This window comes from Ruditapes philippinarum, unplaced genomic scaffold, assembly GCF_026571515.1.
Source record: "Ruditapes philippinarum isolate M1 unplaced genomic scaffold, ASM2657151v2 ctg228_1_1_1_1, whole genome shotgun sequence".
NCBI lineage: Eukaryota > Metazoa > Mollusca > Bivalvia > Venerida > Veneridae > Ruditapes > Ruditapes philippinarum.
Window position 1 is genome coordinate 516,109 of NW_026856125.1, and position 15,744 is coordinate 531,852.

Sequence of the window (15,744 nt, forward strand, 5' to 3'; positions counted from 1 at the left end):
TTTAGGCATCTTTTAAGTTAGGACGTCCATGTTTATCAAAATCAAATTGACCTCGACTCATGTTGTCCTTGACGTTGCAGGTTAAACTATTGAATTTTCACTGGTTTATGCTATAATTGACTGTAACTTGGTAATCAATGATTGGATTATCTTCATACATTGACAAAACAACATTTTTGACAAGACCGTCTTAAAAGTTACATTAACCTTGACCTTGAGCTTTAATTAACATCGGAATTCAAGGCCAAATTATTGAATTTTGGTTAAATTGTTATAATTTTGTTATTTATTTACTGATTTTAGATAAACTTTGGCAAAACAAGACTTGCTACTAAACAAGTATATTGACTAATTTAGATGAGATCTTGACCTTTACTTTGACACCCAAATTAGAAATTCTCTTTTTTCTGTTTATTATTTATGTACGGATTTGATTCTTTATTTTGTCCTTTATTTATTGAAAGGATTCACAATGGAACAAAACAACAAATGTGACTAGACTAAAAAGAGGAAAAACTTATTTTTTCTTAAATTTCTTGTTAAATATTTGTTTGAACAATTTAATTGTTTGCATTCAGTAAAGCAAACAAGTCGAGCGTTGTCCGTGACCCTAAAATTACAATGAAAAATAAAAATGATTATAGTGTTTTGTTTATTATATCTATACGGGATATTTGATTTTAAGTGAATATTGCATATATTAATAAATCCCCAAATGTCAAGATTACTTTCACCACAATTTTACAATTTTCTTGTTTTCATATTTCCTCCAACAGTACGATCTGATAAAATTCATTTTAAAAACAGCTAATGGTTATCTAGTCCTACTTTAATGTGCAATTCATTTCATGTTAATGCAGCTAAAAAAAGAAAAAAGAAAAAGCACATTAAAAGAAAAATGCGACGTCGTCACATCAATCGAAATAGGGGAGATCCCCCGAAAGTAAAAAAAAATGTGAAAGTTCAACATCTTTTACGTCCCTATCACCACCAGCTAAACGGTCAATGGTCAAGAAGGACCATAGAAATTTTATAACACTGAATTAAAGAACAGATGAGCGAAGTGAATGTTTAAAAAAATCATTATCATTCATAAAAATTAAACATTGTGTTTAGTTTTGTTTTAACGTAATAATTACTTAATAAAATGATAGGGTTTGATCTATATATTGATTAAGCTAAAATGAGTTTTTTTGCGGTATAGAATATATAAACAAAAATTAGAGTTGAAAATTAGTTTCCATGAAGCTATACCCTACCCATGATTGCTATTGGGTAGAAAACGTTTATATTTTTCCCAAAAATAATTAAGTTATTTGTTTATTACACATCTTTTGAGTTCTGTTTTTACTCTTTCAGAATATATCATCGTGCCAGAAGCATTGACATGGCATCAGGCTCAGGTATTTATGATAAAAACAAAGAAAACAGTGGAAAGTAGAAAACTCTTATTCCAGATTTTAAAAGCATGTGAATTTAAGATAAAAATGACATGAATTAATGTGACAGGCAGACCATGCGATCAACAGGAGATTACTTATTTTTGTTTTGGGTAAACGTTAATGGGAGACACAGGCAAAATTGTTATTTTTTCCTTTTGATTTTTTTATTTATTATCTGTAAATGTCCTCAAATGAATAAACTTATAATTGTTTCTGTCTTTTGACGCTGTTTCGTTAAATGCTATAACGCTTTCCGTAATGAAATATTATCTAAGTTAGGTAATTCGTAAATGCTTAAATGGATTATGTCGTTTCCATACTCATATGATCAATTCTCAAAAGAATTGAAACATAAAATGTCTCTTTACATATAAAACATGAAAAATGTACGTAAACAGAATAAAATGTTCTGTAACAAATTTTTTTTATACATTTAGATTTTGACCATAAATCAATCTTTTAGTGTCCGTGCCATTCGCTTTTTAAGGAAATATAGAAAGTTTTACATATTTCTTTCATACAGGTATTTACAATTTTTCATTTTTTCAAACTATAGTTTTGTAAATTATAGCCAGCAAATTTATAGCTTTATACACTTTTAAGGCTTTCACGACTTATTTATATATATAAGTGATTACTTATTATCCCGAGCCGAAAAAATTCGGCGGAGGATATAGAAATAGTCTCCGTCCGTCCGTCCGACCTTCCGTCCTTCCGTCCGTCCGTCCGTCCTTCCGTCCGACATTTTTGTCCGGAGCATATCTCTAAAAGTATTTGAGTTATCAACTTGAAACTTCATAGGTGGATAGACCTCATTGAGGAGGAGTGCAGTGCACAAGAATGATAACTCTACCTTTCATAATTTTTGAGTTATTGCCCTTTGTTATTTTCCATACCTAATTTTTCACCTGAGTGGAGCATAACTCAAAAAGTGTTTGAGATATCAACATGAAATGACATAGGTGGATAGATCTTATTGAGGAGGAATGTTGTGCGCAAGAATGATAACTCTTCCCTATACAATTTTTGAGTTATTGCCCTTTTTTCATGCTATTTTGTCCAGAGCTTATCTCAAAAAGTATTTGAGGTATCAACTTTAAACTTCAAAGGTGGATGGATCTCATTGAGGAGAAGTGCAGTGCTTAAGAATGATAACTCTACCCTGCATTATTTTTGAGTTATTGCCCTTTGTTATTTTTCAAAATTAATTTTTGTCCAGAGCATAACTCAAAAAGCCTTTGAGATATCAAAATGAAACTTCATAGGTGCATAGATCTCTGACTCAGGAGGTGTGCACTGCACAAGAATGATAAACTCTACCTTTTATAATTTTGAGTTATTGCCCTTTGTTCTTTTTCATACTTTAATTTTTTCTCAGAAAGTATTTGAGGTATCAACTTGAAACTTCATAGGTGGATAGATTTTAATGATGAGGGATGCAGCACACAATAATGATAACTTACCCTGCATTATTTTTCAGTAATTGCCCTTTGTTATTTTCAGCCATCGGTATTCACATAGGTTTCAAATCTGTAATCACTATAGCCATCAGTTTTCATTACCAAAAGACCTCTTAAAATAGAATTATTCCGCTCTACTACATATACATTCTTCCAATGAGCAAACACATTCGGCGGGGGATGGCCATGTTGACATGGCTCTTGTTTAGTATAATTTTACAAATATATAACTTTGATAAAAAATATATGTTTAATGAAATCACAGGACAATTGCAAAGCTAAAGGGGGATCATTGGTGAAGTTTGATTCAAATGAAGAAAGGGAACTTGTGGAAACTAACATCTTACAGGGTTTGTCTATATTGTTTCACATTTAAAAAGCGGATTAAGCTTAGTTGTTTGAAAAGATTAATGAATACAAAATAAGGATGCACATTTTAACATATAACTTTGTCCTGCTACACACACACACACACATATATATATATTTGTTTATAACCAAGTTAACACGATTATCTGTTACACTTAAAATTGAAAACTTACATGTGTTTGCTTCTATCTAAGACGTTGAAAGTTTTAAATCTTGTTCATTTTCTCTTGGTCGATACCAATGTCTGCTAGTCACATCTAATGAATTAATTTGCTATAGATTATGTTTTTTCCAGGTTTTGTTGATGGTAGCGTGGTATGGATAGGTGCACATTTTGAACTGAACCTTCATGATCAAACTCAGCAATGTTTTAAATTACACAAAAGTAATGGAATCTGGGTTTCGTATGATTATTCGTGTAGTAATACTCTCTTTAGCGTATGTCAACTTAACTAATAAATTAGTTGACATTTCGGACATTTATTCATTTTGAACTTGCTTGATATTATTGTTGATGCATATCATAACAGTAAGTTGTGTGACAGAGTGATACCATCTCCTTCCATGCTGTAGATTGAACCTCTGTATAGAAAAATTCATAGAACATTGATAGATTTGTCTAGAATCAAAGCAGATAAAGGCATATACATGAATTGGTCTATAAAGGATGAAACCATTTCTCCAAAAAAAGATAACAAAAAATTAATAAGCGCTTCTGGTAAAGCTGAATACAAACAAAAATGGAGATATTTGAATAATATTTTATTTGTAACCATTATATCTACAACATTTAATGGTTGGACTGCGCTATGAAAGCGTAAACATATCATCTCTGTTTCCATAAATTTAATGAGTATTGACAAGTCATGGTAATTTATTAGCTAAGTATTATTACAGTCAACAAAAGATTAACAAATTATAAACGAAAAGAAAGAAATAGATGAAAATGCATTTTGTTGTAGATATAGTCTTACATTCTTTCAGCATCCAACTCTTTTTGAACTCCTTAAACATGTTTCCGTAGTTTTATATTGATGATGAATGTCCGTTTACTAATTCTCTATATTCATATGCACTTGCTTGCATCAATATGTACAACACCAATAAAAACCCTTCTCTCTGCATCGGCTACGCTATGTTTGTTTTATTTTATATTTATTTCTATAACCTATGTCATTTGATCAATATATTAATGTACATCATATGTTAAATTACCTTATTGTAGCTAGGCAAGAAAAATGATAACAAATCTAGGCCAAGTATTGCCAGGTTTAGTTCAAGATTAGTAAAAGACAAGATCATGCGTAACAGAAACTTGTTTCCAAAATCTGTATCTATCATTGATGATTTAACTTCTGAGAACTACGAGGCGCTCCAATCTATTAAATATAAAAAACCAGACACAGTCCAAGCTGCATGGTATAGGAATGGTAGAATATTCATGAAGGACCATTATGAACAGATCCGTCACGTGCCATACAAGGATTTCACTTTCTTGACAAAACTTCCCTGGCCAGAAAAACAGCAAAAAATATTTAAAAAATGTGAACTTGTTAACTGCTGGTCAAGCGAAAAGAAGAAAAAACACTAATTTATCTAAATGCAAGAGAAACATTTCATAAAACATGAAAATAAAGAGTATGCAAAATTACCTATTAACAGTTATTCTTTAATATATTAAAAAATATATGAACATTACTTTAAAAAAATTATATGAATAATAAAATTATCTATTACATATATGAACATTGTGTATTATTTAATGTGACAAAAATTCTTTTGTAATTACTGAAAAAGAGATCAAAACTTATTGACCTAAATGTACTTACTTTACAACCTAAAAGTGTGAAATCTTACACATTCACCTTTCATCATGACTTTTAAAACATCAGATTTGTAAAAACAACTGTACAGGTAAAATACCAATTCATTCTTAATTGGCGTCTTTACTTTCGATTTTTTGAGATGCCATCAAAAATATATTGGCTTTGGTATAAGTTCCCCGAAGCTCAATATGACAATACAATAGTATTTGACATACAAATCATAATATTCTATGAATAAATATCAATGGAATGTTTGTAAACCTTCTCCAAATACACACTTTTAAAGGTATGACATCTATTTTTAAAATGCGAATGCTAAACAAAGGAGAAGATTTAAAAAAAACAGCTCCATTCAATAAGCATGTGAGTTATTTAGCCATTTTGTTGTTTTTGCTTTTTTGTTCTTATTTTGTTTTGTTTTTTGAACTTTTTGAAAAAACCCAAAAAAACTGAGTAATATCAAAATGTCAGTGAATAATTATGGAGTATACAATGCAATGTAAAAGAGTCATACATCTTTAAAATTGGCCAGTGGCAAAAAAATACTGACAATGCTATTTATTATATTGTTGAATAACTGTATAAAATTAGAATGTAAACAACTGTTCAGCCTATTAATAACTACATGATGCATTGTATATCATATATGTGTACTATTATTGCCTAACCTTTGTAAACACTGCAAAACAGCTTTACTTGCTTTTCATGTATACGCTTATTGTAAATATTGCACTTTTAAATATTTATAAAAATTTGAGAAATACAATTTTTGCCTATATGAGAGTAAAGCATTTGATTATACATATTGTATTTACAGTAAACTTCTCTTATAGCAAACACGGATATAGCAAACTTCCGGTTATAAGGAACAATTTATTTTGGCCCGACTTTTGCCCTTCTTTATTTAATATAAACTTATACTGTTATAGAGAACACGGTTATACGGAATTATCGCTAATAAGGAACTCATTTCTTAGTCCCAATTTAATTAAAAGTAAAGAAAATTACACTTTGAGAACGAACTCCAAAATATCGGCTATCCGTAAATAGATCTTGCACTTTCAACTTTCATTTTCATTGGCACATATTAAAACTCGGTTTATTGTTGTATGTACTTCATTACATCTATGAAAATAAATTTGTAAAGCAGTACGTAATAGTTTTCTTTTTAAAACGGTTAATTCTTTTATTCTATTATTTCTTTTTTTAAATAGTTTTTCTCGAGTAAAATAATTATGATCATTAATAATCGGTTATCAACATAATCACACATGCTTGCTAATCCATTGAAAACTACAAAGTACGCTTGATTGAAATAAAAAGAAATATATATCTTTCATAAGGAAAAGTCATAGAAGATTTTCGATATAAAAGGAAGGAAAAATCGAAAATCTGGATTATTCTTAATCATGAAAGAAAACGAAAAGCACTGAATGTAGAAAGGAAATATGATATTTTATGAGAAATTGAGAAAGGAAGTAAAGCTAAAACTGAAATAGCAAAGGATTTTCAAATTCCAAAAAGTACGGTCTCGAGTATTGTGTCTAAAAAAGAATAAATGACTTACCTTTTTTAATCAAATGATTTTCAAAATGGAGGACAATGATTTCGTGATATGTAAAACTGTTCGCTAAAAAAAACTACTGATACAAGGAACTAATTCGCTTTATGCTTACATATATGTTCCGGTTACAAGGAACAGATTTTAATGCCCCTATGAGTTCGTTATAAGCGAGTTTACTGTACTTTTCCTTATGAAGAGTTTCTCAGTTGAATTATGTTATAAAATATTGTTTTTTTTAAATAAAAGTGTTGATGTTTTTGTTTTGTTTTTTTTTTCGGGGGGGGGGATGTTAATGGTTTTTTTCTCCACTTTTTAGGTGAAGTTAAATCGTGTTTTCTCTCTTGTGTGTGTACTTTTCAGGTCATTTGTTTTGAGGGTTTTTTGTTGTTTGCTTTTTTAAAAATGATTTAGTTCGTCATTTTTTTATCTTTCATGTGATTTAATCTCCTTTTTTTAAAATTCAATTAAAGAATCTTTTTTACAATTACCTTTATATGCATCTCTCAACCAACACCCTTTCTTCACCTATTTTAAAAAGTCTGTTTGACTTAAAATACTTTCTGTAGTTTTTATTTTTTTTTACTATTACATATACTCAATACTCTAGAAATTAATTACTAAATTTCCCAAGGCCTTACCTTCATTAATGAATAATATTATCTTATTTCATAAATAATTATTAAGAACAATGATCGTTTCCTCTCTTAACAACATCTAAAATATCATCTATAATTTTAATAATATATGGAATCAACAATAACCACAATGAATGTTAGGGGTTTAGGAAATGCAAGTAAAAGAAAACAAGTCTTTCAATGGCTGAAATCCTTGAGAACGTCCAGAAACTCACCTACCTGATAATAAAAGTTCATTTTGGAAATCTGATTGGAAGGGAGATTCTTAGACAGTGAAGGTGTTGCAATTCTGCTTATTATAATAATATAGAAGTAACATATGATGTTATTAGCTTTAAAAAAATTGTAAAAGGACGTATTTAAGCATTAAAACTTACCTATAAAGATCAAGATATAACAGTTATAAATATATATGGACCAAATAAAGATGATGATGCTTTTTCAAACTTCTTGAAAACTATATTCTTGAAAATAATGATAAAAATCTCATAATTGGGGCGATTTTAATAGAGTTCTTGATCCTACAAAGAATGAAAGAAATGGTCTTTTTGCTTCGCACCATAAATCAAGAAATAAACTCAAAGATATTATAAAAGATTGTAACCTTATTGATATACAGAGAAAACTAAATGAAAATTCATATCAATATTCACGACGGTCAAATACCACACCAAAAATATACTGCAGAATTGACTATTTTATTGTGTCTGAATATTTAACTAATTTAATATCTCAATATAATATCAAACCAGCCTTTAAATCTGACCACTAGTGCGTTACCTTAAATATTAAACTTTGAAATTGTAATAGTTGTCTTGAAGGTTGGAGCCCTCAAAAGAATAATTTAAAATATGCAGAAAATATGAATTTTACTTGGACTTCAAAACATGCGAGAACTCTTGGCATAACGTTCTACACAATCTCCAAAATGAATATGCTTAACTTAGAACCTAAACTACTTGAATTTAAAACATATTTAAAACAGTGGCAACACCGTAAACTAAAATTCGTACATAAGCCTTTATAAATTTGAAATAGCAAAACAAATTATAAGTCATGATACACAAGATTATTTAAAATTTCATCAATTAATCTCAGCTATCCCAAAGAGCCGTAAAGAAATCATTTCAATGCATCATCTCTATAGGAATAAAGAAGATGTTCAAATAGAAAAAACAAAAAAAAACAGAGTCACCAAATCAGCTGTTGTATAAATTTCAAATGAATGCAATAACTATTTAAAAACCAACTGCATCCATAAAATGGGAAAACATATTTAATGACAATGAAATAGATTGGAAACCAATATTTAATATACCTTTTAAGTCTACAATCGACACCAATCTTCGTAGTTTTCAATACAAATTTTAATGCAGTTAGTCCCAACAAATAAATACCTTTTTAAATGCAAATTATCATCTAGCAATTTGTGTGATTTTTGTTCTATGGAGATAGAATCTTTTGAACATTTAATATGGGAATGTCAATTGACACAAGTTTTCTGGAACAAAATTTAAACAATCTTATTCTCTAAAGATTATGAAATACCTCTAAGCTTAAGACAGGTGTGTTCCGGTATATTAGGTAAACATAATTCTATAAATTGTATCATAGTTCTGTGTAAATACTTCATATTTCAAATGAAATATAGCAAAATATACCCACTTTTGAAAATTTATGCCATTTCTCTCCTACAGGATTAGAATTGAAAAAGAAATATCGTGAATACAAGACAATCTACAAAATTTTGAAGGAAAATGGTCAATTTTCAATGAAACTCAACTTTTACAGACCCAAAAAACCACACAATTTAGACATATAATTATGCCAATACACATAGAAAAGGAAACGAACTTGAACTCTTATCCCCTTTAGTCCATTCCTTATATTTTTTCATTTATATATATATTTTACTGAGTATTAGCTTTGTCAAATATTATAATGAATGTAATTTTTTTAATACATAACTGTAGGGATATAACTGACTTTCATCTTTCCTCTCTCTCTCTCTTTTCTTCTCTCATTCTTCATTTATTTTTCCTTTTTTATACACTTTCTTTTCTCTTTGTTCATACTTATAATGCACTTTATAGTACTATATGTTTAATTAGCACTCATTTTTTTGTCAAAAACTTTTGTAAAAGATCTTAAGATACAAATATTCTTTTCATAATCTGATAACATTGATTTGACATTATTTTTATGTGTTTAATTACATGTACTATGATTTGAATGTTTGTATATTATGATTGAAAAATAAAAGAGAAAAAAATACCTCATTATTAAGAAGTAATGAACGAATTCAGCAGGTGTCGCATAACAATGATTTGTTTTAATAAAATCTCACTGTGTGAGAAACCCTGGACCCTCGGAATACTGTTCCGCGGCTCTACCGACTGAGCTATCCTGCCGCTTACACCTTATCTCCCCTAAATAGTGAACAGTATAGATATAACTTACGCCCCTCGTTCAAATCAGTTTGCCTCGTGTTTCGATGTTCGTTCTCTTTTGTATCATAGTCCAACGTAAAACACGTTCCCTGTTGTCACAATATGAAACCCCAGAAAAAGGTAACCAATGAACAAGCATCTGAATATAATATTTCTATCGCTTTCCCTTTCTCTGCCTTCACAATAGTTTAACCCCCGCAAAAATGTGTCAATCAATGGGCATGCTCTGGAGTGCGGGTAACTTATACCTGCTCTCCAGTTAATGCACTGTGCATGTACAGGTATACGATTTCACTTTGTCACATTTTCAAAAGAAAGGTCCTCAAACTATGATACACTTACTAGGCATTAACATTCCGGCTGTTTACCTGCAGTTTTATCATTCAAATGAATACAATGTATATATTAGTCAAAGACATGAAGAACATTTTAAGTAGAAACAACTTTGTAAATTCATTACGCATTGACTAAGATGTAACTTGAAGTTGCATTTTGATAGTGGTTTAGAAGATTAACAAAATTGTTGTAAATTGTCTAAGAAGTAAATCAAAATTTTTGAATTCTATTTATAATTCTGACACTTTAGGGATTTACCGATGACCACAATAAGGTCACAAAATATATTAAGGGAGCTAAATAATAAATACGCGTACACATTACAAATGTATTTGAATTAATAAATTTTAAAAGTAAAACTAGTCCAATGGTTATGCGTCTATATAGTGAGAAGAAAATGCGGATCGCTTGTCAAAAAAAAAAAAAAAAAAAAAAAAAAAAAAAAAAAAAAAACAACAAAAAACAACAAAAAAAAACAAAAGAACAAAAAAAAAAAAAAAAAAAAAAAAACACAACAAATTCAAGACTATTTCTCTGAGTATTGACATTAAAAACACTTACGGAAATAAATATATTATATTTAAACAAAATTAAAGATGAAATAACTATACAGATATAAATATGTGAACAAAAATTCATGATAGCCCTTCTTTTTGTCATTGCTTATCAATGCACAAGTTCTAATACATAAGTGCATGAATATCTAACTTCAATTTAATCGTATATACACATTTAATATAATGTATTTATCTCCCTAATTGAAGAATGATTTTATCTAGCCTGGTTCATGCAAATTTGTGAACAATCAAAGATAGAAAGATTGTAAGTTAAATGGTCAAAAGACACTACCCTTAACTCTGTATCGAGTATAAGCATAATAAAAAAATGCAACCGTACGCGTGATACTGATGCCATAATAACAGAAACGACTATTTTTAAAAACTCCGATGCATGAAATGACGATCCAGAGTAAGTGCATTTGTTATATTTATTTTCAAATTTTTAAACACTTATTGAAATCTATAAACAGCAAAATTTATATTATTCAAGAGCAATTAAATTGGTTAAGACTCATGTTACCAGTTTAATACTTTTTGCATTATAAATAAGTGATGAGAACCAATGCAGGAATAGTGTAATAAAACAAAATAAAGTGATCTGGAACATTATATGGCTATTTTAGGAATGGTTTTAACTGTTTAGCAATGGTATAAATGGTATCTTGCATGCGCCATTCTCTTTTGAGGCAATTTACTATCATATTTTTTGTATATAGGCATTTGCAAGTATTTGAAAACTGAAACAATAATCATCTTTATAGCAGATATATAGCTTGGTACACTGTTAAACCATATTTTAACGAAATCAGCATGCATAGACTGATAAGAAAACTTTATAAGATATATAAGTCTATTTTTGTAAAATTAGTATGCCTATGATATTTGGAATTTCCAAGCGTCCTCTACTTATGTCTACCTATGTTTTACAAATAATTCAGATGTAAATAAATCATGGATAAGTCAATTTTCTGATTAAAATCTAATTTAAAGATTATTATTGATTGTTCTAAATTGCATTCGATGTATATTGCCTCGTCTTTGCAAACTGGTTGTTGTGGAGGGGCAAATTACAATCCTTGGGGTATTTTTCTAAAAAATCTAGTAGTGAAACAACATGCACAATATCTATGGAATGGGAGAATATTTCTATTATATTGTTGCTATGCAATTCTTAGACATTTGACCATGTGGACATAACTTATTTATTTTTGGTTAAGATAGACTAGGCAATAATACATTCAAAATATAAGTATTAAACATTTAACGTCTATATAAATTTGATGTCTCAAAGAGTGATGTTGATCTTAATCTGAAGAAGTCTTAAACTGTGTCAGATAGTGTCAAATACTCTTAATTTCATTTGATTGGCTATAAAGATACAGAGTGGAGACAAAATTGATTACAAACCGACATATTTTACATACATTCTAAGATATATATATTATATAATTTACTTTGTCATGATATAATGAAGCATTTTTTAATCTCAATTGTAGTCAGAGTTTATCATCCCATCAAATTATCTTGATTTTTTTCCTTAAAATATAAGTAGACATATACATGTATTTATAAACAAAGTGCAATAAAAAACACAAATAGTTTTGCTTTGTGTGTATTAATATTTCACAAATAAGAAAAAAACAGAAAGATTTTATTTGAAATCGGTAGTATCCACTTGTGTCTTACTACAAAGAACCTACAATGAAATAAAAGACGGACATGAAATAAGAAAATATGCAAAAAGGATTAATAAATTTAGATATTGTAATCATTAAGCTACATACTTTCATTTGGTATGGTTCAATAGTACACTTCTGTCGTTTTTAAAGTATGATATTTATAATGATATACTACTATCTGGATTTAAATAATGCGCTTGCACAGAAAGAACTTTCAGAGACGAAAATTCTATGATTGTTTCCAGAAGGTGCCAGTCTGATCTACTAAAATATGTTGTATTGAAAAGGAAATAAATGAAATTTATTTATAAGCATCTGATGTTTAAACTTACGTTTTGTTTTGAGTACCAATCAACATTGTTGTGTTTTACACGGAAATATTTGCAAAGAAGGTCTCAACCCGGTACGGAATTAGACCCAGCCCATTGTAGTCTAGAAAGTAGTTCTTTAAAATTATGAAATGGCCCAATTTAAGTCATCTCTAGTTAGATTGTTCATAATTAAAGTGTATTTATTGCATGTGTGTAGTTTTTGTGTGTTATATGATGACTTTAAAAGTTGTTTTTTTGTGTATTCTCCAGGAACTCATTTGTTGGTGGAAGGATTAAAGATGTACTACCCACCAGCTGTCAGGAGTTTTTAAAGTGGTGAATTTAAACAGTGTTACAACAGAATGAAGATTTCTGAAAAAAGTAGATGGCTAACCTATTATATTTTGGGCATCATTTGACTTAGATAGTGTTAATGTTTAAAGTTGAAGACAGTATATAATTCATCAAGAACATTGGAATCCAGAATTAAACCTCAAATTTGACTGATTTACTATAGAACTAATAGTACGAAAATTCACCGGGCCGAGTCCAAGATAAGAAATGTCAAAAATGGGAACTGGTTGATGGATATGGATGAAACTTTGCATCAGTGTTGTGTTCATGAATAGAAGTCAGGAAAAAAAGGATTACTGACAGCTAGGTTTGAAAATTTAAATTTTATTTCAAATTTTAAAATTTGACATTTTAAAATTGGGACATATGTTGTTGTTGTTATCTCCCTTCAAATGTAGATGTCTGCTACTGTGTCAGTAAGCAGGGAGAAGGGTACAGAGCTTTTGCATGAAAGATTAACCACATTTTATTGAATTAAAACTGTAAAAATAAATTTAGAATTAAAAAATGAAATTTAAATTTTGTAAAAAGCAGTTTATAAATTGATAAATTTTATTTTTGCACCCTGTGTTAAGCAATATGCTATAAATCTAGCTTATTTTTTAAGATTTATATAGAAAATGATAATTTTTAGAGAAATGCATCTTAAATTATGGATAATTATGCATTGAAGGAATTGGGAGTGTGTGGTTTCAGATTGGTTACATTGGTAAAAAAAGTGATTGGCAAGCTCATTCCAGAGCTCTCTAAGGGGCCCAAAGATTCACCGGCCATGGGATTTGAAACAAGTACCATAGTAGCCTATTGCTCATAATGGACCACACATTATATGTTTGATGTTTCAGCAAAGGATTGATGCTGTAGTAATCAGTATGTAAATATTCACTATTGTCCTGTATTTAAATGAAGAAGAACTAACAATTGAACAGGACAAATGTGATTTATATTTGGAAATATAGGCATTTTCAGTGTAGTGAAACTTGATGTTTTGCTGTGTTGCAGAATGTATTTGCTAGTAAATAATACACATAAAAGATTTTCTAGTCATTAAACAGTGTATTTTATGGATAATTGGCTCATTTAGAATAACACAGTTGATATAATTGTTGTTGTTGTTGTTGTTGTAGCTGCTACAGCAGTTAAATTAGGTTAGGTTTATAATGTTCTAAACTGCTATTTTCATGCAGGCATGCATTTTTCAGAACACAATATTTATATATGCTCTCCTGTGTGAATTTAAAATTAGCCATTTATTAATTTAAGACATTATTTTCTTTCTTTTTCAGATATTAGAATTTTACAGCATAAATGCCCCTTATAATTTTCTTAAGCATTCCTTAGTGTTGCATATTTTTTAGACCATGCAGTTACCAAAGCCTGGGTTTGAGTATATGACCTTACCTTATCCTGGTAAAGATCTATAGAAGGACTCCTTCACTCTGTTTGGCAGGGCAGCTTTGTTTCAGGCACATTGAAGAAGGTAATAACTTTTGTCTAGTTTGAAACTTACTATTGGCGGTAGCGCCTACCCAATGCTCGGGAATATTTGGTCAAGTTATTTTTTGAATGTATTGGTCAGAGAAAATTTCTATAATTCTGACTATATTAAGACTTCTCAATGATTTTAAAGTGGGACAGTATGTGTGTCATCTTTTAAAGCCTTATTTGTGGGAGAGTTGGCTAATCTTACTTTGTCAGAAGACAATAGCCCATGGTGATATGGTAACCTCTTTGCTAACCTTTAAGATTACCTCTGTTTGTCTTTTATTGATATCTTAAGCAAACAATGTAGGGTGTGTATGTTGGTTCTTCTTTACTTTATTTACCATGGTATATAGGTAAAAATCATAATCAGTAAGTTTTTATTACAATATTGAAGGAAAAAAGATTTGAAAAAAGCACATTTAATTGTGATTACTTGTATTTTAACGCCAAAAATTTCAATGCTCTCATTTAAAGAAATTGAGTTCTATTACAATTTTTAAGCAATAAGTTCTTATTCTTTCAATAGAAGTAACTGTATGACATTAGCGGTAACATTTAAACTTTATTCAAAGAAAATCCATTTACAGAATCAAAAGATATTGACGAATTTGTAATATAAATTTTGCGTAAATTCTATTGCCGAGCCTGACTTTTCGCATGAAGGTTCATATTTAAGAAATTGTACCACATTAATGTAATTTGTTAGAGACATGTCAAACCTATATGACTGTATTTGTATAACACTAAATTACTAGGAAATGAGTATAAAGTTTGGCTTAACTTAAATTTTGGATTCATTTAGGTCTCAACCCGGTACGGAATTAGACCCAGCCCATTGTAGTCTAGAAAGTAGTTCTTTAAATTATGAAATGGCCCAATTTAAGTCATCTCTAGTTAGATTGTTCATAATTAAAGTGTATTTATTGCATGTGTGTAGTTTTTGTGTGTTATATGATGACTTTAAAAAGTTGTTTTTTGTGTATTCTCCAGGAACTCATTTGTTGGTGGAAGGATTAAAGATGTACTACCCACCAGCTGTCAGGAGTTTTTAAAGTGGTGAATTTAAACAGTGTTACAACAGAATGAAGATTTCTGAAAAAAGTAGATGGCTAACCTATTATATTTTGGGCATCATTTGACTTAGATAGTGTTAATGTTTAAAGTTGAAGACAGTATATAATTCATCAAGAACATTGGAATCCAGAATTAAACCTCAAATTTGACTGATTTACTATAGAACTAATAGTACGAAAATTCACCGGGCCGAGTCCAG

At 29.5% G+C, this 15,744-nt stretch overlaps 1 protein-coding gene and 1 long non-coding RNA gene across 7 annotated transcripts in view; both read right to left on the reverse strand.

Annotated features, from left to right (window-relative positions):
* Positions 1 to 15,744, reverse strand: part of LOC132745467 (fibropellin-1-like) — a 51,731-nt gene that overhangs the window by 11,840 nt on the left and 24,147 nt on the right. The gene's annotated exons all lie outside the window — the stretch shown is intronic.
* On the reverse strand, positions 12,239 to 12,712 carry LOC132745468 (uncharacterized). Its single transcript, XR_009627843.1, has 2 exons — positions 12,654 to 12,712; positions 12,239 to 12,338 (listed from the first exon to the last, which is right to left on the reverse strand). It is a non-coding gene; the product is annotated as an uncharacterized LOC132745468 (long non-coding RNA).